At 52.9% G+C, this 22,202-nt stretch overlaps 1 protein-coding gene and 1 long non-coding RNA gene across 25 annotated transcripts in view; one reads left to right on the top strand and one right to left on the bottom strand.

The window, feature by feature from the left end:
• MINDY4 (MINDY lysine 48 deubiquitinase 4) overlaps window positions 1–22,202 on the bottom strand; it is a 127,841-nt gene that overhangs the window by 84,897 nt on the left and 20,742 nt on the right. The gene's annotated exons all lie outside the window — the stretch shown is intronic.
• Window positions 1,038–10,128, top strand: LOC149121771 (uncharacterized). Of its 3 annotated transcripts, XR_016223029.1 has the most exons (3): window positions 1,050–2,507; window positions 3,355–3,856; window positions 8,603–10,128. It is a non-coding gene; the product is annotated as an uncharacterized LOC149121771 (long non-coding RNA). The 3 variants fall into 3 exon arrangements; XR_016223030.1 differs by lacking the exon at window positions 3,355–3,856 and having other exon boundaries at window positions 1,038–2,507; XR_016223028.1 differs by having other exon boundaries at window positions 1,038–3,856.

Raw genomic sequence — 22,202 nt, 5'->3', positions numbered from 1 at the left:
CCATCGGCTAGGGTTGTTTGGCTGGACAGAACACACACTGTACTCCATCTCCTGAACCATTGTTCTTAGGAGTGATGATTTCTCAGCTTAACTTTCTTTCCGTATGTGTCCCTCCCAATAGGCCCACACCCTCGACAATAAGTATGCAGGGCCAGAGCAAGATCCAAAATCATGTCCAACATTTCTCCTTCCTGTCTATTCCTTGAATTGGGCTGGCTTCTGGAACATTCCAGGAACAGAGAGTTGAAATTCACACCAGTCTTAGACTCAAAGGGTTCCTTCAAGGTTAAAGCACACAGTTTGCAAAACAAAAATGTACTGGATATGACCCTACTTATAGTTCTCCCATTCTTCCGATTTGGCACCAAGCCTTGGCATACAACTGGTGTTTAATAGATGCTCCCTCTGGAAGCTGAGAAGTGCGTAAAGTTCACCCAACACAGCTTGTCCAGTAGGAGGGGCTGGAAAGGCTAACCCAGACCATCCAGTCTCATCTGGCAGTCCTGGTAGGTTGGGAGCAAGTGGCAGAGGGTGGCAGTGGGTGGCGGGGCAGAGCTCCAGGGAAGGATGCAGAGAGGCTAGTTGAGGTGTGCCGTTGGGTTGGAGGAAGAACTTGTAATGTTCTATAGCACAGTAGGGTGCCTGGTTGAAAACTACTAATGAAATGGCTATAATTAAATGGCTAGTAGAGAGGATTTAGGATATCCCCAACACAAAGAAATGATGTGTGTTTGACATGATACATATGCCAGTTACCGTGATGTGGTCATTTCACCCTGCATGCATGTATTACCATACCATACTGTGAGACGTGCTAGAAACAGGACTCACTAAACTAAGCCCCTCCCCAGCTGATACAAGTCCACTTCCTGACATATCCAACTCCAGCTCAAACCACTCAGGAGCAAGGAGCATCCAGACCCTAACTGTAAAAGACCCCTACTGCCCTGTCCAGGACTTCCCAAACCTGGATGCCTGTCCAGAACAGCCCAAAGTGATCAACCCGACCTTCCAGGAATGGCAGTAGTGAGCAACACAGCCATTCTGAGCAAGGTATAGGCCAGAAAACCAACAGTGCCAGCCAAACACTGAGCTGGGTGCAAACAGAAGCATCGTGTGTTGAGGGGACTCCAAGCCAGGTGCTGAGAAGAGTGCTGTGTGCCCAAGGGAAACCACCCCGGCTCCCCAGCCCCACAGAAGCACATGTTCAGCTCCCACCGGGGAGCCAGTTGGCAGAACCTCTTCCCACCATGATGTCTCCCTATGCTGGAGTAGAGGCCTCCAATAAACCTTGTCTGGACTGCACTTTGGCCTCTTGTCAAGTTCAGTTTGCAAGTGAGCCAAAGAACCTGGGGTCAGGTCGGCAACGACTGGACCACATACGCAGGTGCAATTACCAAGTGTCAATTAAAAATACCTACGGAGAATAACATTTTTTGAAAAGAATTTTTGGCAGCCGATTCTTGTCTCAGTTCACTTTCCTCCAGCCTATGCCCGATGTTAGGGAACTGGCTCTTTGTCTAAGCCCCACAATGCACTAGCACAGGTTGCTCTTCCCTTGGGGACGCACAGCATGTCCTCCCAATTCCTGTCTCAGGGCTGAAGCTTCCCGGGCGTGACCAAGCTTGGTTCCACACGCTGACTGGTGCCAAGAGGCAGCGATAGGGTGCGTGGCGAGGATGTGACTCCAGGGAAGGAGGCGAATGGGATGTCCATGGAAGATGTCTCTGGAACTTGGCCCAATTCACTGAGCAACCATTCTTCCACCTCCCAGAGGCAGGACAGTGTCAGAGCCTGTGAGCTGCCTTCCTCTCGGTCTCGCCTCCGCCCCTCCACCCACCAGCGTGTGACTGCCAGGCTCGAGCAAGCCCACCCACCACGAGATTCTGGCGAGGACAGGGAGTAAGGCCACTGCTGGAGATGAAGCCGTGAGGAGGGCCGGGGGCGAGGTGGGCCACAGACTGCAGGAATGCTGAGGCTGCCTCGGACGGGGCTCTCCCACAGGCTGGAGGATCCGGCAGAGCAGGCTCCACCGGGACAAGGGCTCCGCGGCCCTGCCTCCCCTAGCTGGCGTGAGAGCCCAGGATGGAAAGCCTTGCCTCAACGGGGAGTTCAAAGCCATGGCTACGGTCATAAAAGGGAAGGTTCTGACGGGCCGCCGGTTTCCATGTGGCCTGGGGAGCTGTGTGGAGCTGTTTACTTAGCTGCTAGTGGGAGCCGCTGCGGGACACCTTTGCTGGCCCAATAAAGGCCAACAGACACTTCGAGGGAAGACAGCTGTGCCAGCAGGGCCGGCTCACCTCCCCCGCGCCCAGCTCTGCGCCACCTACTTAGGTTCTGTTGGGTGAAATCTGCCCAAGGGTGGCTCAGCACGGCTTCTGGGATGGAGCTCTTTCCTTCTGAATGCCCGTGAGCGTTCTCAAGTGTCTGAGGCGACACCGTCCACCACAGGGGAACCTCTGTACCACTCAGAAGACGGCGAGCTGGGGGCGTTCACTTCCAGAAAGGTGAGGGGGCACGCACTTAGAGAACTCTTAATCTTGAAACTCCTGCCTTTCTCCAAGTGGCCCTGGGTAAATATTCACCCTGCCCAGGCTGGAGTCCTCTTCTGTGAAATTCTAGGGGGTTCCAAGTGTTCTGTAGTTCTGTTTTTTTTTGTTTGTTTGTTTTTTTGTTTTTTTTTTGACAGGCAGAGTGGACAGTGAGAGGGAGAGACAGAGAGAAAGGTCTTCCTTTGCCGTTGGTTCACCCTCCAATGGCCGCCGCGGCTGGCACGCTGCGGCCAGCGCACCGCGCTGATCCGATGGCAAGAGCCAGGTGCTTCTCCTGGTCTCCCATGGGGTGCAGGGCCCAAGCACTTGGGCCATCCTCCACTGCACTCCCTGGCCATAGCAGAGAGCTGGCCTGGAAGAGGGGCAACCGGGACAGAACCGGCGCCCCGACCGGGACTAGAACCCGGTGTGCCGGCGCCGCAAGGCAGAGGATTAGCCTAGTGAGCCACGGCACCGGACGTAGTTCTGTTCTTAAAAGAATACGCACCTACCTGGACAGCACCCGCTATTTTCCCAAGCATTTGCAAAGCACATTTCTAAACTGAATCCCCCCAGAAGTCCAGGGGGTGGGAGGGAGCAACACAGGGACTCTGGGGCCCTGTTTTTTATAAAGGAGCACACGGAGGCTAAGAAAACGGCCACTTGTCCACCACAAACCAGTGTGTGACACACGGGCGTGTGCAGACCCCAGAGAACTAAAATGGTGCCATGAACTGCCCTGCAGAGCTCACAGCAAGCATTGCAGAGGTCCGCCTCGTGTCTTCTCTTAACCAGAAAATAACAATAATCATAACCCCAACAGAGTGGGATTTGCCACCAGGTTAGCAGAGCTCACCTGAAATGTGCTCTCATGCTCTTACGTGCTTGGAAGACCTGCGAAAACGAGATCATTCATATCCTTTCTTTGAAAGAGGCCACGGGATTGCCACAGTTCTAGGCCCACAACCTGCCTATTAACCTGAACTTGGTCCTCCAGGATTTTTTTTTTATTAGTTTATTTTACTGGGCGCCCCCCGGCCCTGCCCCACCATGAGTCCCCAGAGGCCATGCTCCCTGCACCAAGTGGCATGGCCCACAGTGTCCTTGGGCACGGAAGCAGGGAAGATGGGAGCCCCCATCCTGCCCTAGGTCTAGGCAGAGAACAGCCACACCAAGACTGGCTCCAAGAGCTACTCCTCCTTCCCCCCAACTCTGCCCATCACGGAAAAGGAACCTCCAGGAAACTTTCACCTACTCCAGAAGCACAGAGGGCTGTCTTCTGAGCGTTTCTTAGAAGACGGAGAAGGAAACATGTTGCTTTAAACGTAAGTTAGCCTCAAAAACGTGGAGCATTACACCACTCACACACATCACATTAAGCCAGAGAGCAGTGGAATTTCCATGAGTGAGCCAGCCCCAGCTTGGGACAAGCACACCCTGGGCTAAAATTAGATGTGTTACTGAGCCAGCGAGGCTGCCTCCTGTGCCTCTCCTGGCAGCCGCTTCCACTTGAAATGGGACATGAGGGTCCTTGGGTACTAGATTGTGGGTCCCATTCCCCGCTCTGTGCACCTCTGGGGTTAGCAGCCTCCTGCCCCTAATGGGGGTCCCAGTACCCAGCGCAGGTGGCTGGAGGGCGGGAAGTGGGGCAAGTAGGGGTACTCACAGAGGAGCTGGGACATGGCTAAGAATCCAGCCACTCACGGGTGGAAAATGTGTGCTGGAACTTTCCATGAACCCCAAAGCAGGAGGGCACAAGGCCCACCTCACACAGAAGTCAGGACACAGGGATTTAGAGTTTTACAACGGGTTAGTTTTGCTTCCAGATCCTTAAGAAGGAACAATATTTCACGTGAATTTGTTAAGAGCGACAATAAAAAAGCAGAGCAGTACAATCAATCTCTCTCTCCCCTCTCCCTCTCTCCCTCCCCCTCTCCCTTTCTCCCCCTCTCCCCCTCTAGAAGCAGAATGAGGCCCTCCAGCAAGGATCTGGTCTGCTTGGTTTGTGAGGACCTGAGCCGAGTGCGTGAGGCTGAAGCCCACCCTTCCAGATCCATTTGAGTCCTTGCTTCTCCAGGGGCCCCTCCTGCTATGTCCCCCTCTCCAGGGGGCACCTGTGCAGGGACTTAGACTGCAGCCCCTCCAGGACTGTGTGGACAAGAAAAGGCCCGGGCAACACAGCCAACAGGAAGAGCTCTGTAGTTTTTTCCAGAACAAATATAAAAGCCTTCTGGCGAAGCTGGAATCATGACAGGCAGTCTCTGGCCAAAAACGTCGCAGGGAGGGGCCGGCGCTGTGGTGTAGTGGGTGCTCCGGCACCCATATCGGCACCGGCTTGAGTCCCAGCTGTTCCATTTCTGATCCAGCTCCCTGCTAATGTGCCTGGGAAAGCAGTGGAAGATGGCCCAGGTGCTTGGGTCCCTGCACCCACGTGGGCAACCCAGAAGAAGCTCCTGGCTCCTGGCTTCAGATCAGCCCAGCTCCGGCTGTTGCAGCCATTTGGGGAGTGAACCAGTGGGTGGAAGACCTCTGTCTCTCTGTCTGCCTCTGCTTCTCTGTAACTATCCCTTTCCAATAAATAGATAAATCTTAGAAAGAAAAGAAAAGAAGGAAAATGTCACAGGGAGCTCACAACGTGGGATTATCAAAGGATTATCAAAGCATCCAGAGATTCCAGAGCTAGCCGGAGGCTCTGGTGAGGGAGGTCGGGAGTCAGTTTCCCCGGTGCCCACCCAGCGAGCAGCAGCCCCTGGATCCTTGGAAGCCAAAGGGCCAAGGTGTGCCCACAGACAGCAAGGACTGGCCCCACACTCCGCTCATGAGCAGTGTGTGTCTATGCTGAGGGATGGGGGTGCTTATCACGCTAGCTTTAGGCTTTACATCAGCACTTCGCCCAGCTTCCAGCACGGAATGACCCACTAAGGGTCTTCGGACACTTCTTTATGACCCCTACCCAAAGATAACAAATAGAGCCTATCACTCGCTCCTATTTGTCCCATGTGTTTTCTATCATCCTGTTTCATTTTGGAAAATGTTAAATCAACAGGAAAACTGGAAAAAAAAAAAAAAAAACAGGTGTACAAGGCACACCAGCAGTATCCTCTCACTGACGGTGATGGTGAACATTTGCCTGACACACACATGTGCACTCATGCGCGCGCGCACACACACACACATACTCTGCTTGTTTTAAACTATTGGGAAGCAAGCTGCAGACATCATAACCACCCCCAAATACTTCAGCCTGCATCCCCACGACCAAGGACGCTCTGCTACGTGTCCTGGGCCGTGTTTAGCTGCCTGACCACACATCCTTGCCTAAGCATAGCCAGATCTCTGCTTCTGGGACATGTGCCCTTCTTGGAGTTATTTTCTTTAAAAGGAAGAAGAAATCAGTTATAATGTTTTCATTAAATATTAAATGGGCCAAAGCTGCTTTTGTTTTCCATCTAAGATGGATACTTTTTTTTTTTTACTTATTTGACAGGCAGAGTTAGACAGTGAGAGAAAGAGAGAGAGAGAGAGAGAGACAGAGAGAAAGGTCTTCCTTCTGTTGGTTCACCCCCACAATGGCCGCTACTGCTGGCACTGCGCCAATCTGAAGCCAGGAGCCAGGTGCTTCCTCCTGGTCTCCCACGCAGGTGCTCAATCACCTGGGCCATCCTCCACTGCACTCCCAGGCCACAGCAGAGAGCTGGACTGGAAGAGGAGCAGCCGGGACTAGAACCCGGTGCTCATATGGGATGCCGGCACTGCAGGCGGAGGATTAACCAAGTGAGCCATGGCGCCAGCCCCTAAGATGGATACTTCTAACTTTCTCTGTGTGCTCTTGGGAGTGGGCTTGCTTTTAAAGCTGTGTCACCATCCTTGTGCAGGCTAGAGAGTGACTTGAGATGTGTCTGGGAGCCCAGTGGGGGTTGTGGACGTCTATGGTGTAGATAGATTTCCTTGGCAGCTCCAGGGCTTGACTCCCAGACACCTGTGAAATGCCCTTACAAGGTCATTTGCCTTCCATGGAGCAGCTTCTGGAATGTCAGCACTGCGTGTGCCCCTGTGCCACGGGAGGTGGGTGTGTGATGATGGAGGTGGCTCTCTGCCCACCGAGGGTGGCACACACTTGCCCTTGGTTTCTGTCGGTGTTTTTAGTCTGCTTCATTTCCTGCTTGTATGAAAGAAATTTTATTTGAAGGGTGAACAAAGTGACACTGGAACTAGAGTTTGTTTGTCTTTACCCTGCCCAGAAGCTAGTGACGGGCCCAAGGCAGGAACAGTGGGATGGAGGAACACAGCCACACGGGCCCGGACAAGGGCCACTGTGCAGGCCTGTCCTTCTGGAAGAGGACAGGGCAGAGGGCGCGTCTGTAGCAACCTCCAGAGCTCCCACGTGCACCGGGCCTCCCCCTGGCCAGCACTGAAAAGGCAAGGAACTGCCTCCTGGAAGATGGACTCACCCAATCCACAAATGCTCCCCGGGGCCTGGCACCTCAGGAGGGGCTTGCCCAGGGTCTCAGCAAAACAACCAAGTTGCAAAGCCTCAGAATAAAAAGCAATGTTTCCCAATAGTAGTTCTCAATTGCTTGACTTAACAAAGCTCTGCCAAATTGGAGTAAATTTCAATTACTCAATAACTCTGCCCATCAGAATGGACTCTTTCATGCTAGAAGCACGCGACGCCCTGGGCCCATGATTAGGGCATCAGGGATCATCACGCAGCATGGCAGAAAACGAATCTGGTCATCGTCAGCGCTGTCTGCTCACAGACGCTGCTCAGCACATACCCGTGAACACTTTCTTCTCTGCTGCTGGCACCCAGCCCGGGCCTTACAGACACTCAAGGACCCTCCTCCGTAACCCTCTGCCTTCTTGAGCAGCCCCCTGCCCCATGCATCCCTTCCAGGTTCTTGGCGTGTGCTCCTGCCTCCTATTCTTGCACAGCCTCTGCGGTTGACTGTGCACCCCTAGCACTCTGCTCAAAGCCACCCTAGGATTCCCCCACCCCAGACCCAGACCCAGACCCAGGCCTCCCAACCTCTCCTAAGGATCCAAAGCTCTGCCCCCTCCTGCGTCTTCCCCCGCCGCAGGTAGAGCTGGAGTCCTGGTCCTCCCCTGCTCTAACCACTCCCCCTTGCCTCACACTGAGCATCTGGGTCAGCTGAAGCAGGATTCTGCCCTTGGCACCGCTGACAGTCACCGTGGGCAATGTCCACCATCTCTCCACGGGCTTCACCTTTCAGCCTCTTGCCAGCACCACCCAAACACCCCTGCCCACCTCTCAGTGCACGTTCCCTAGGACCTGCACTTCTGCCCCGCTCCTGGCTGTGCGAATGGGGCTCCACTGGACATACCCAGACTCCTCATCTTCTTCCAGCCCCAACCATGGCCGACTCCCCTGGGTCCCCCATCCCTGCTACCTGCACACCCTGATCCTCCTCGCACGCTGAGTCCTGTCTCTTCTCTGCAGGGCCCTGAGGCCTTGCCCTCTAGCATAGCCAGGTCACAGCCCACGCACCTTTGAGGCCAGGGCCCTACTGCCAGTCACCCTGCTCAGTCCTCCCGTGCTGAAGCACAGCGCTATCTGATTAAACCACCACCATGCAACTAAAACTGCTGAAGATCTTTCTATTGGCTCTCGACACAGCTGTCCAGCCCTCTGGTCCCCTCTCATCCCTTAGGGAACAGCTGCACCAACCTGCCTTCCTCTTTGTCTCTATGCACATCTGAGATTCTTCTACTCCCCGAATTATCAGACTGGCCTCCCAAGTGCTTGCCGGTGCCAGTTCCCCAACTGGGGACACTGGTCAGGACGGTGTCTCCTCAAGCCAGTTTGCCTGCACGAACTCAGACAGGCTGATCATTCTGTGCCTCAGTTTCCCTACTTGTGAAGTGGCTCCAATGCCATCCCAGCATTGCTGTCAGGAGTAAATGAGGGGGTGGAGTTAAAGCTCTCTGCAACAGAGCCTGTCCGTGGGCGAGTTCTCAGCTGAATTAGCTCTGAAGCAATGCAGACTCTCACTTTCAGGGCACTGTGCCATGCTCCATCGTCACTGTTTGTTTGTGTTTTTTAAAACCAGATGTACGTTTCTGTATGGATGTCACAGCCAGGCTCTTGGGGGCAGAAACCTCACCTTCAGCATCTCTCTCCTCAACACCATTTAAACAAGCAAGAGACACAAGCTTTGTCGAACTGAACAAACCAAATACCATGTATTTAGACTGAGATCAAAAACTGTTTACTCTTTCAGGAAAAGGCCTCACTTCTGAGGGACTCACGGCCATGAAACTGGCCTCAGCAGGAAATGAAAGAAATCCCATGGCTTTAGTAACTTCTTGTGGAATGAACAGAGAAAACAAAGTAGAGTTTTCTGGAATGAGGCACACACACGGAATCCATCTATACAGGAAGCCGCAGTGGCCGCTCATCTTTGTGATTTGAAGAACTCTGCCTCAAATGCCCAACAGAACTCAGCATCAAAGGCCATCTTTCCGGCAGTCCCGAGAGCGAGTCCTGGCAGACTTCTGTCCCACGGCCACCACTGGGGGAAACCAGCCAGGGCATCCTGGGGAACAGAGTCCACTCCTGCAGGATGGCGTGCCAGGGGAAGACCTCAGCTCTCTCTAGCCCTGGCCATGGCACCCAGCCTACCAGTCAGACTCAGGGTGGGAACGAGGAAGTCTAATCCTCTGGGGGAGGTGTGAGCCCCCATTCCTGCTCCACCCTCCGTGCCTGTCATCCGAAACAACGGAACACGCAGCAGAACCCAGTGGGGGCCCTCAGAAGGGGGCTGCAGAAGAACCAGGGAGCTGATTCAGTCTTTAGGAATGAGACCCCAGGGACACCAGCAAAGTTTTCCTAAGGAAATCCCGGGCTTGAAGGAAGCTGGACAAGCGCAGTGTGACCTGTCACTGCCCCCAGCTGTGCCACTCACACCTCTCTTGGCCTTCAAGACTCAGCTCAGTCCTCCTGATCCAGGACACCCCTTCTCTTCCTCTACAACCCGATGGTGGCTCAGTTAACGCCGCCCATCCGGCCCTGGAGCAGATACTTCTGCTATTTCTAAGTGACTTTTCCTGTTGGCTACATCACCAATCCGACTCTTCTGTGGTCTCCTTGAATGAGGGAAAAACCTCACACTTCACCCCCCGACCACTCTCAGCAAAGCCAACAAGTCAGCTCCACTGTTACTGGAACAATTCCGAGCACAACTGAAGAAGGCAGACGGCGCAACTCCACGTTCAAGCAGCCGACAGTCAGCAGGAGGAACAAGGTGCCTGTCAACTCTCCAGGGTGACAGGTGCCATGACAAGCAGGAGAAGGGGGTTGTGTCCAAGTACAGGAATGAGGCAGGGATCGGGAAAGGCTTCCCGAAGAGGGCAAGATCAGGCACGTGGGCGGGTGGCAAGGTAGGCAGGCTGGTTGACTGGTTGATTGGCAGGTTGGTCACTCGCCTGCTTGGCTGGCTGGCTGTTTGGTTGAATGATGACTTGGTTAAATGAATGTACAAACAAAAAAAAATGAGTAGTAACTGAATGCCAACAAGCAAACTAAAGATAGAATTTGAACTGTTCCAATTCTATTAAAGGTTATTGGCTTAACTTTCATGATGCTGTCCCAGACAGATCAGCAGTTTCCGCTCCTATTCACTTTGCTAAGTTCATTTGCTCATTTTCTCAACATTTACTATTGCCAGGTGCGGGGATATAGCTGGAGAAAGAGAGACAAACCAGGCCTCACTCCAGTCCTCAGGGAGTGTACAGAAGAGGACACCCTCTGAACTGAGGGGTGTCCGTGGTGCTCAGGAAACAAGGGAGAAGCAGCCAGGCTCTGTTGGCCAGGCCAGGATCAACACAAGGCAAGCGGGGAGGCCGCTATAAATGGTGAGGAGGCATTCCCTCTCAGGTTCACGCAGGTGCCTCCCCTGCAGCTCACCAGCTCTGAGAGTCAGCGCCTCCTTTAATCTCACATCCCAGGGCCTCATCTGCCTCAGCCTGGTCCTGGTCCCAGTGACCTCGATGTGGGCCCCTCTTTGGAGTTTTGGTAGCCAGGGCCTGCTGGACGCTATGCCGGCACACCAGGAGACACAACCTTGGAGAGACAAGGAAAGCGTGCAGAGTCTCCTCAGCACCACCCCTTCTCTCTCACAAACAACTCCCAAATTATGTCCGAGCCCAAACAGCTTCCTTCCGTCTAGCAGCAGCCACTCCCCGGCAAGGGCTACCTTCCTGAGCTGCGGGGCAGGACTCGGGACCCAGGACCGAGCTGGCAAGAGCCCAGGTATGGTCACAGGAGGATCTCGGGGCTGCCACACTGCTGTCCCCAGATGAACGACATGAGTTGACTCAACCATCCAGGGAGACGGATGGACACACTCTCACCTCTCTAGCTACACTTTCTTGATCTCAAAGGCAATCTGAGTCACAGGAAGCCTTTTTCCTCTGGGAGATGCACTGGATCCAACACTTAGAAACCCTGGCACTGAAGGTTCCTAGAGCTCTAAGAACCACACAGGGCTAGGGGCCATGGGCCCCATTCCCAGGCGGCTCAGAGTGACCTAGGATGTGCGCCGGGGCCGTTTCTCCTTTTTAGTCTCCTGTGTCTACCATAGGGAAGCCAGCACTTGGAGAAGGAAAAAGGGTGCTCAGCTATGAACTGGGGACACAGCAGGCTGAGAAGCGGGGAGGAGGTCTGGTTGAGCATGAGGCATTGATGGTGGGTGTGGAGGCCAGCCATACCCGCCGGAGACAACAGGAACTCAGAATAAGTCACAGAGCGACAGGGCCACGGGCGGCCACCTGCTCATGCCGGTGACTGGCACACAAGAAAGCAATTGGGTCATGGATATGTCTCAATAGTCAGCCAACTCTGAGCCTCAATAGTCTGACACAAAGCCCAGACAATATGTAGAAAACAAATTAAAACGGAAATCCCGCCCCCACCCCCGCCCCCGCCCAGGCAGTGCAGATACTCTCAGGCTGCTCGGCCATGGGGACAGCCAATAAACCGCAAAAGCCACATTCCCGGCTAAGCCTCCGTCAAGCCCCAGCTGCTGTTACTCATGGCCTCTCAGCACGTCTGCGGCCTCCGCTCTGAGCCCAGGGTCCCCCGGGATGGACTGCAGCCCCCAGGGGGCTTTGGGCTTCATTCATCCCTGTGCCCCTGGAGTGCATCTGCAGGGCAGTAGGGGCCAGGTGGGCACTGCTGAATGAAATTACCCCAGGGCAGACAGACAGGCCCTGGGGTTGTGAGGACTGATGGAGATCTGCTGCCACCTACTGCCCAATTTCCTAAAAACTGAAAATTCTCTCCCCCGAGGCAGAGGAGCCAAATCCTTAGAGTTGACCCCTGGTTTCAACACCAAGGTCACAAAGGTGGGGACACGGAGGTTGTACCAAGATTGCAGAGACCACGACAGAATGAGGCAGGTTAGTCTGCCCACAAATCTGTGAACTAAAACCACCGCCATCCCCAGCTCAATGTTACAGATGCGCCAGGCACCTTCGGTGTGAAATGCTGCCTCTCCACACTCAGGGCGCTCCTGCCCCTCAAAGGTGCCCTTGACTGCTCCCTGATCTTCTGTTCTCTGTGAATGCCACAACTCAGCACCTATCCCTAGGGGCCTCGCTGTGGGCCTCGCGGTAGGCTGGTCTCATCATTCAGCATCTCGTCCGGTGCCCGGCAGTGCTGGGACACCAAGAGCAGTTCAAGAGACACCTCCCTTCCGACTGACGGAATAGGACGTGGCCCAGCCCCGAAGCCAGTGGTGGGAGAGGCCAGCTGTGAGCCTGGAAACGGCTTTGCTCCAGGTGCCCTGGCGCTGTCTGCACCCTCACCTGTCTGCCTCCCTGGCACGTCTTTCCCAACAGAGGGCACCCTTCCACCAGCACACTTTGCAGCTTGCTGACTGTAACTCCCAAGGGCTGAGTGAATGCAGAAGGAGCCAACAGAGTGGACATAGAAGCCACGGGTGCCTGCCCAGATGCCCTGTAGTGGGCATACCCATCCCAGCTGCCGTCAGTGTTGGAGGCTGAGGACTCACTGCTACACCATTTCCAGAGAACTGTCCTTTGTCAGACTCACCTGGGAGGCTGCTCACGGCCCACCCCACCCTAGGTGGGCAGCCCATGACAGCCCAATCACTGACACAAGGGTGCAAACAGCCCACCCTTTGCTTCAAGGTGGGGCCAACTCCAGGTCAATGCAAGCTCCAAATGCGCCCCGGGGATCAGCCTGCGACCCCTACACCCTTGCTGAGCCCCCTCGCCTGCCCTGTCCTGCTTTCTCCAGAGCACGCCCCCAGTAGGTTACACACATCTGCATCTCTCTCAGGTGTGGCTTCTGGGGCACTGGCTCTCAAGCCACCTAGGGGGCTGGGTCAGATTTCTGGGCTTGGTCCCCAGAGTTGCAACAAGCTCCCAGGTGATGTGGAAGCTTCTGGTCCAGGGACCAGTTTGAGAGCTGTTCTTCTTGAGAACCTGAACCTGACTGAGGACAGAAGTCACCCAGCATGTAATAGGCACAGGAGTTGGCAAGAGCGGCATCTGACCTCGCCCCTGCCAGCCGGAACAGTGGGCGTCAGGAGATGATTCCAGGTTGCCTTGTCCCAAACCCTCTCACTACAAATATCCAAAGCTGCTAGGAGACTCCAGGGTTGCCGGGCCCTGGTTTACAGGCTCCCCTCTTGCATAAGACCGCCTCAGAGGCCACTGAATAGATCGACCCCTAGCTGGTGGAAGTCTCAAGTTTAGTGTAGGCATGGCCAAGGGTGGAAGGTGAAGTGGGAGAGTGCAGACGTGGAGGAGCCCACACAGAGCAGTCACCCAACCCCGTCACTTACAGACAGGAGCACAGAAGCCTGCAGAACTGAGCAAGGCGACTCACCATACAAGCACAGGAAAAGTAAGTACTCAACTGAAAGACAAGATGGGGACATGCTTTTACTGTCATCAGAGAACAGCCGGGAGCCACCCCACCAACTTGGGCTCTGGCAACAGTCCTGCTATAAGACAGTCCTTTAATAACGTCATGGAGATCCCAAGGCCAGAGAGAGGACCGCCCTGTCACAAGAGCAGCCACAGGGCCTGAGACAAGGCCCACAGGACAGCTCCTGCTCACATCTGTGGCTCCCAACCCACAGGCCACGAGGAGACCAGCCAACAAAGAAAGAAAGCAGCGTGCCACACAGAAGTCTGTACAGTGGCCCCATGACCACAGTCCAAACCTGCTTCTCCTACCCTTCTTCATTTCAGGGAAAGCACCCTGCTTTGGATCAGACACTGGAGTCATGCTTGCCTCTTCCAACACAGCACATCTAATCCATGGGCACAAACCACTGAGATATACACAGACACACACACACACACACACACACAGCCCTCCTCACCCACAGGATCCACCTGCTACTCAACCAACCTCAGGGAAAAGAGCCAGGAAAAAAAAAAACACATCTGTGCTGAACATGTACCAATTTTTGTCTTGTCATTCATCCCTGAACAATACATACACCTACCATTTACATTAGGTATTACAAGCAATCTAGAAAGGATTCTGAGTGTACGGGTTCTATGCAAACACTATGCCATTTTATATGAGAGACTCCAGCATCGCAGGAGCTGAGTATGTGCAGAGTCCCAGAGCCAATCCCTACGATACGGAGGGACGGCTGCACACGGGAGTACATGACAGATGACCATGCCGTTCTGTCAGCCACTCCGGCCCATGGGTCACCACCATCACTGCCCTGACTCAAGCCTCCTCAGCTCTCTCCTGGACTGCTGAAGGCGACCCCTAGGGGTCCCCCTGCTTCCACACTTGACTCCATGCACCCTTCCTGGACATAGCCACGGGGTTCCAGCAAACCACAGCCAGGCCACGGCATAGCACTGCTCCACCCCGGAAGGCTCCTGGCCCACCTAGAGAAACGCCAGTGCTTCCAGCAGCCTCCCAGGCCCTCCACAACCAAGCCCAGGCTTCCTCGCCCCTTCGCTCTCTTCCTCATCCACACCAGCCCCAAGCTAACCCAAGCCTCTCCACGGGGCTGCTTTTTCTTTGCACGTATCACCAGGATCAAGGGCGGGTTCCCTGCCTTTTCCGGTCTCTTCGCACACGTGACCTTCACGGAAAGGTTTCCTTGGGCAGCTCCAGCCCCAGCGACCCCACTCCTCCCTTCATGGCACTCACCAGGTTCCCGCGGGTCGTACGTCTGTGTTGCTGCTGTGGGCAGCCTCTCCCTCCTGCAAGGGTAGGCTCCTAGAAGGCAGGGACTTGGCCTGCTCTGTTCACACTAGTCTCTGGTAGATAAACTTAGTCTGGCAAGGAGTCGGCCAACGTCACTGGCCATCGGCAACAACTGGCTCTCCAGGGAGGGCGACTCTGACTTGTAAATGACAGGCCAGTTTCCCTGGTGAAAATAAATATTCCCACCATGACCACTTCCAAGCAAGTGACATGATGTAGAGACAGGAAGAGGGGCCAATAGCCAGCATTCGGCACCAGCACAGCCGGCCCTGACACCCGACTGGTACTCGCTAGATGGCTGTCAAACAAACTGACTGAATGAATAAACGTGCCCATGGATGGACAGGCTCCTTTCCATAGGTGTGTCTCCAGGAACTCAGGGTTCGAAATGGGGGTCACCCAGAGCCAAGGGAGCTACCACCTGGAAAACAGGATGGCACGTGTTGGTAGTGACCGCTGCGGGGCAGCCCTCATGTAAATACAGGGAGGGCCACGCATACATAAAGCAAAAGCTTCAGGCACTAACTGGAAAAGAACACAGGGATTCTGAGAGGGCTTTGCTGTGCCTGCAAGAGATCAAGTGCATTGTTCCCCTCTGCTCTGCGGTCTCTGTTCAAACCCCTGCCAAAGCACTGGGTGGCCAAGGATCTTTCTAGCCCTGACAGTCCAGGACATGAATTTAAACAGACTCCCACAGAGCATCTATTCCACTCTGCTTTTTTGAAAAAAAAAATTGGGGTGTGTGCTTGGCTTAGCAGTTTAAGATGTCTGTCAAGGGGACGGTGCTGTGGCATAGCGGGTAAAGTGGCCGCCTACAGTGCCGGCATCCCATATGGGCACTAGTTCTAGTACCGGCTACTGCACTTCTGATCCAGCTCTCTGCTGTGGCCTGGAAAAGCAGTAGAAGATGGCCCAAGTGCTTGGCCCCTGCACCCACATGGGAGACTTGCCATTTGGGGAGTGAACCAGCAGATCAAAGGCCTCTCTCTCTCTCTCTCTCTCTCTCTGTGCGTAGGTGTCTCTGTCTCTATAACTATGCCTTTCAAATAAATAAATCTTAAAAAAAAAAAAAAGACATCTGTCAAGATGCCCACATCCCATATCAGAACACCTGGTTTAAAGTCCCAGCTCTGGCTCCCAATTCCAGCTTCCCACCAGTGCAGACCCAGGGAGGCAGTGGGTGATGGCTCAAGTAGTTGGATCTCTGCCTCCCATGTGGGAGACCTGGACTGAGTTCCTGGCTCCTGGCTTCAGCTTGACATAGTTCTGGCCCTTGACAGCCTTTGGGGAGTAAATCAACAGATAAAAGTGTACTTGCTTTCTTTCCCTCTTTCTCTGCCTCCTGAATATTTTTTAATTCAAAATTTCTTAAAACAATAATTCACTAAGGGGCCAGCATTGTGGCATAGCAGGTAAAGCCTCCAGCTGCAAGGTCAGCATCCCCTATGAGCGCTGGTTCGTGTCCTGGCTGCTCTACTTCTGACCCAGCTCCCTGTTAATGACCTGAGAAAAGCAGAGGAAGATGGCCCAAGTACTTAGGCCCCTGAACCCCATGAGGGAGACCAGAAGAAAATCCTGGCTCCTGGCTTCAGCATCACCCAGCCCTGACTGTTGCAGCCACTCAGGGACTGAGCCAGCAGCTGGAAGATACCTCTGCCTCTCCCTCTCTCTCTGTGTAAATCTTTCAAATGAATAAGTAAATCTTTAAAAAAAAATTCATATAAATCAAACTTCAATTCCATGGTTGTACCCTATTTCAAGCTTGTATTCTGGGAAAATTTCCAGTTTCCCCAAGGCAAAACTCCATCAACACTCATGAAATCAACAGCTACCCTGAGCTCACTGGACCCACCATGGCAGGCCCCACAGCCAGACACCATCCAGCTGCCTAATCCTGCTGCTCCCGGGGACCACACGGCTGTGGGTTTTCCTGTTGACCTTCCCACACAAGACTCAGATCAAAAACAGAGCGATAAGATGGTATGACTTCTGGGAAATGTGAAAACAACAGAAACTCATCTGGAAGTGATAAGAAGGGAGTCTGAGAGGCAGATGGTGAACACAAAAACCACAGTGAGGCCAGAACAACACCAAGGTTCGGAATGCTGTCATTAACAGCTGGCCTTGTGCTAGGCAGAGTAATGCCTCCCCCACGTCCATGGCCTAATCCCAGAACCCCTGGCCCGACTAGGTCACATGGCAAGGGTAAATTTAAGGTCACACACAGAACTGACAGCTGCCTATCAGCTGACTTTGAAATGAGGAGAATATCCTGGGTTTGAGGGGGGAGAGGGTCCAAAGTAATCACAGGGGTCCTTACAAATGGAAGAGGGAGGCAGAGGGGAGGGGTCCGTCAGTGCTGCTGGTGGGAACATGGAGGAAGGGGCCAAAGGCAAGAAATGCAGGTGGGGAAAAGAGCAAGAAATGGAGTCCCTCCTAGTACCACCAGCAACCTGCAGGCCTGCCAACACCTGGATCTGTTTCAGACCTCTGAGCTCAAGAACCATGAGACAATCAATCTGTGTGGTTTCCAAGACACCAAGTGTATAGTGATTTATTGTACCAGCCAGAGGAAACTAACACACACCCATGTTTGCCTGTGCCATTTGGGCCCTATACCCACCGATGTGACCCTCGGGAAGACGGCACTCCCCTCTGGGCCTCAGCACCCCATCTGCACCACAGTCCTCAGCTCCCAGTGCCCCTGGATCCCAAGCCCATGGCTCAAGCCACTTGGGGGGGGGAGCCATCTGCTCAGTAGCCCTGGCACATGGTCGCTGTTTCTGTGACCACTACTGTGGCTGAATTCCCAAGGGAGCATGACAACACTTCTTAATGTCATGAGCACAGTTACACCTGCATTTCTGGAGGAGACTGAGCAAAAAAGCAGTGGCTGGAGCTCATGCAGCCCATGCCCGCATGTGGAACACATAGTCTAAAGCCCCGTCCCTGTCACCAGATGCCCCACAAGTGTGTGGAGCTGATCTGCAATGAGCCACAGCATAGCCCAAGTGGCCACGTGAAGGCTCAGCAACTCCCACCGAGGGCTCCAGACAACAACTGCACACCCCCAGAGAGGGCGGTGAACAACACAAGTGAGGTCACCTCCTAGCCATCAGCCTTCACACTCAGGGCCACCCAGGGAGCCTGCAGGCGTGCAACACCTAGCTCTGGGCACATGTCCATAAAGAACTGCCCCTCCCCTGCACCTCGGGTCTTGCTCCTAAGGCTTCTGGGGGTCTGCTGGGGGCCAGGTGTATGGTGACAGCAAGATCCAGAAGTGTGCAGAGAAGGCCCCCTGCCCACGACACAGCAAGAGACATGGTTAGGGAATCTCCCAGGGCAGGGTCAGAGTCCCCAGGGTACTGAATGATAAGAGGAACCCCACAAGGGCAACCTGGCCAAGCCAGTGGCAGATGGCAGAGGGCTCCCAACAGCTACACCTCCCACGAGGGGAGCCCAGGGCCCATACTTTCTAAGCATCTTCTGAGATCAAAGGACTCAGAAGAGAAACAGCAATCCATCTAGCAGAGAGTCCTTTGGCTCCTGGGCTCAGATCTCCGAAGCTGCAGCTGGAAGGGTGTGACTGCACAGATGTCCCCACAGCCTCCACCTGCTCGCAACCCCAGCCCAGCAAGTGCACCTGCTCTCCCTACCCCAGCCTTGAGGTGTGACTTCCATGGCTGTCCCTGAGACCAATGCTGTGAGGCCCAGAGAAGGCCCACGCAGCCCCCTGTGCTCCAGCCTCCTCGGGGCAGCAGGATGGAGATGTCACCTCACTGTACTTTCTCGTGTTCTAGAATTATAGATGCAAAGTCTGACTCAGCTTGAGGCACTCACAGGGCCTGGGTCGCACTAGGACTCAGCCCAGGAGGTACCAAATCGAATGACCCATGGAGGGAAGGGCGCTGATAGAGGAGGGTTGGGGAAGGTGAGTGGCAGGTGGGATTATCCCACGATGGCCTGGGGGCGCTACACAAAGCACCCAGCTTAGGCAGGGACCTGCCGTGCAGCCCAAGTTCACCACACTGTGAGCCTTGGTTCTGTACCCACCCAGACGGCCCACCCCCTGCTCACTCTCCTCCCATCCCCTCCCCACCCTAACGAGGGGAGCTGACAAGTAAATTTGGTGAAAAATGAGAAAGGCATGTTCTGTTCAGTTCTGTCTTTTCTCCCCTTATGGTGAGATACTCTTCTCTTCCAGGGAGAGCCCCTCCCCACCATGTGGCCCAGCACTGAGCTCACCATGCCCTGCCCTGTCTGCCACCTTCTCCTCTAACAACCACAAAGAGGCTTCATCAAGCCCCATTCTGCCTGACACCCTTTGCTGTGTTCACCACAGCGTTCAGAACTCAGCAGCGAGAAAAGAGCGCTCACTGTTTAAGGGAAACCCATCCCAGAAAAATAAACCCAACAATAATATCTGCCTCCATGGATTCTTATAAAGAGCAAATCAGAAAATGCAATACCCAAGTGCTTTGCATGGTGCCTGGAAATTAGGAAGTAGAAGGGTTTTTTTTAATGATTATTATTTTTTGAAACCCACAGAAATGTTTGCTGAGTGACAGAAAGACCAACACTACAAAGCACCCTGGTCATACCCTGCCCAGTGCTGGTGGGCGAGGGCCGTGGGAGCATCTTCACCTGAGACCATGCTCCTAGGAGACAACGTGTGTCCCACGCCTCCGGGGATAACTCACCCGAGCAAGCCCCCAGAGCTGGCCTGCCAGGCCACATGGTCAGACTACGGAGCCCACGTGCCCTGCAAACAGCAGCTACTCCATAAGTATCTGGCGACTGCCACATGGGCCCGGGGGAACTCTGGAAGTGAGAATCTCAGAGCAGCAAGATGCGTGAGCCTGAAGGACGCTTGCAAATCTACCTGGTGGTCCGATCCAAGGTTAGGGCAGACAGGAAATCGCCCAAGCAAGGTCCAGTGAGCGAGGACCAGGAGAGGGCTGCAGAGCCCAGGCCTCTTCTACCCATCCTGGCTCTCTCCGGCCTGAGAACACAGCCACCCATTTGGCCAAGGGCCTTTTTTCCCCGCCCCTTTTCTGGTATAAACTTGTTCTGGCACTAGCAAAACAAGGCTCTCAAATCAAACTACAGGCACACAGATTTGAACTCGGCGCGAGGCAGACTTTTCTAAGGGAGTCATGCAGAAGTGCCGTGGGAAGCAGAGGGCTCCCATCACTGGAGGTGTTCAGGCTGAAGCCGGTCACCTTCTAAAGGCCGTGGAAAGAATGTGACTCAGGGGGAGAGGGGACACCCTTCACCATGTGGTCACTAGACCCTGCTTTGACTCGTACTGCATGTGCAAACTTAAGCCAACACAGTGCCGCCTCGGAGGGAGATCCCTCATCTACAGAATGAGGGCTATAATGGTAAGCCCCTCACAGAACTCTTGAGGGAACTAAAAGAGGAAGCTTAGTTGAAATATCTAGAATGGTACTTTGTGCCAAATAAGCCAATACCAACAATTTATTGATTTTCTTGCTGCCATTCTTGTTGTTATTAGTGAAGCAGCAGCAATACTAAAGGAATTTGTATTGAGTGTCTGCTGGGTCCTGGGTACAATATAAGGTGCAAAGAATACAAAGGCCCCTGCTCCCATGAACTTGGAAGAAACAAGTAAGAGATCAGCAAAGAAATAAAATAATTGCAGACAGTAATAGAAGCTGTGAACACAATCCAACAGGATGGAGACGGAGAGCAGAGGGCAGGCTGAGCGCAGAGCACCCAAATAACAAGGCAGCTATGAGATGACTGGGGAACAAGGCCTTCACAGTGCAGACAGGCAACGAGCTGGATACGCTGGTCAGCAGAGAAACAAAACGGCTCTGCAGGAAGAACACGACCTGCGTGCAGCGAGGCCAGCACTAGGAGAGTAGCAGGGGAGGTCACACCAAGGCAGCACAGCAAGGCCACGGTCATCAATGTGTGGTCAGAGGGTTTTAGACAGGTGGATACATAGACAGGCAGACACACAGGTACGTAGACAGAGGCAGGCAGGCAGGCAGACAGACAAAAAGACCAAGGAAATTAACAGAAAGCTCAAAGATAGACCCATTCTCCGTAAGAGAATGCAGCAAAGAGTAGAGATGGCTTCAGACATCAACGGGGAGAAAACCACTGTAGACAGGAGGGTGCTGGTAGAACTGTCTGACTTTGCAGAGAAAAGTTAAAGTAGATCCTTTCATCTTCAAAAGACAAAAGATTAAATACATAAACTTAAAGCTATGACTATAAAGAGAAAAAAAATAGGCAACTATCATTGCACCCTAAAGGCAAGAAAGGACTTGACACTGGAAACTGTAAAAATGTGAAGCATATGCCAAGCAAGAAACTGATTATGACAAAACTAAACACTTCTGTTCAACAAAAAGCATGATGGACAAAGTTATCAGACAAACAATGGAAGGAGAGAAGGTATCTTACAAAGGTGAAACTTAAAATCTACTAAAAGAAATGTAAATCCTTTCTGGAGAAAGATAGTATTAGCAATTATTCACGAGCAATGTCTGGAATCAATCAAAATGATCAGAAATGCAAAGAAGTAGGATAAAATGATCGAAACTCTTTAAGAAAAATAGATGGCAGCAACAAACCTCAAGGTGATCCAGATATCAGCTACCAGATGGGGATGCTAAAATGATGAACGTACTCAAGAAAATGAAGGAAAAGATGGGCTGGCACTGTGGCATACTGGGTAAAGCTACGGCCTGAGGTGACAGTGTCCCATATGCTGGGCACTGGTTCAAGTCCCAGTCACTCCACTTTTGATCCAGCTCCCTGGTAGTGCACCTGGGAGGGCAGCAGAGGATGGCCCCAGTATCCACATGGGAGACCCGGAAGAAGCTCCCAATCAGCCCAGCTCCAACTATTGCAGTCATTTGGGGAGTGAACCAGCAAGTGAAGATCTCCCCCCCACTTTGTCTCTCCCTCTCTAACTTTGTCTTTCAAATAAATAAATCTTTAAAACATACATATATAAATAAAAGATGGAGAATTTCAAAAAGATTGAAATCTACTTTTAAAATAAATAGAAGGAAAAATAAAATAACTGAAATTAAGAATTTATTAAAATTTTAAAATCATATTAGATATGAGAGAAGAAAAGAAAGACAAACTGAAAAATAGATGAAAATAACCAGATGGAAATACAGAGAGAAAACTGGAAAACTCAGATTAAAAGTATTAAAAAGCTATAAAACACAAACAAGTGAAAATATCTGTATCTTTGTAATTGAAGTCTCTTGAAACATAAAAAGAGCTTGGGATGAAAACAGCTTTAAAAAGATATTGACAACGGTTTTCAAAACTGATGAAGGACATCAATCCACAACTTCAGGAAGCTCTCCATATCACAAGCACAGACTCAAACAAAACCACACCCCGGCATAGCATAATCAAACCACTGGAAATCAAAGGAAAAATCT

The sequence above is a fragment of the Oryctolagus cuniculus genome, chromosome 16 (assembly GCF_051225735.1).
Source record: "Oryctolagus cuniculus isolate XC-2025 breed Fujian yellow rabbit chromosome 16, ASM5122573v1, whole genome shotgun sequence".
Lineage (NCBI taxonomy): Eukaryota > Metazoa > Chordata > Mammalia > Lagomorpha > Leporidae > Oryctolagus > Oryctolagus cuniculus.
Note: the sequence above shows the minus strand (reverse complement) of the source record. Positions and strands in the feature narration are given on the sequence as shown.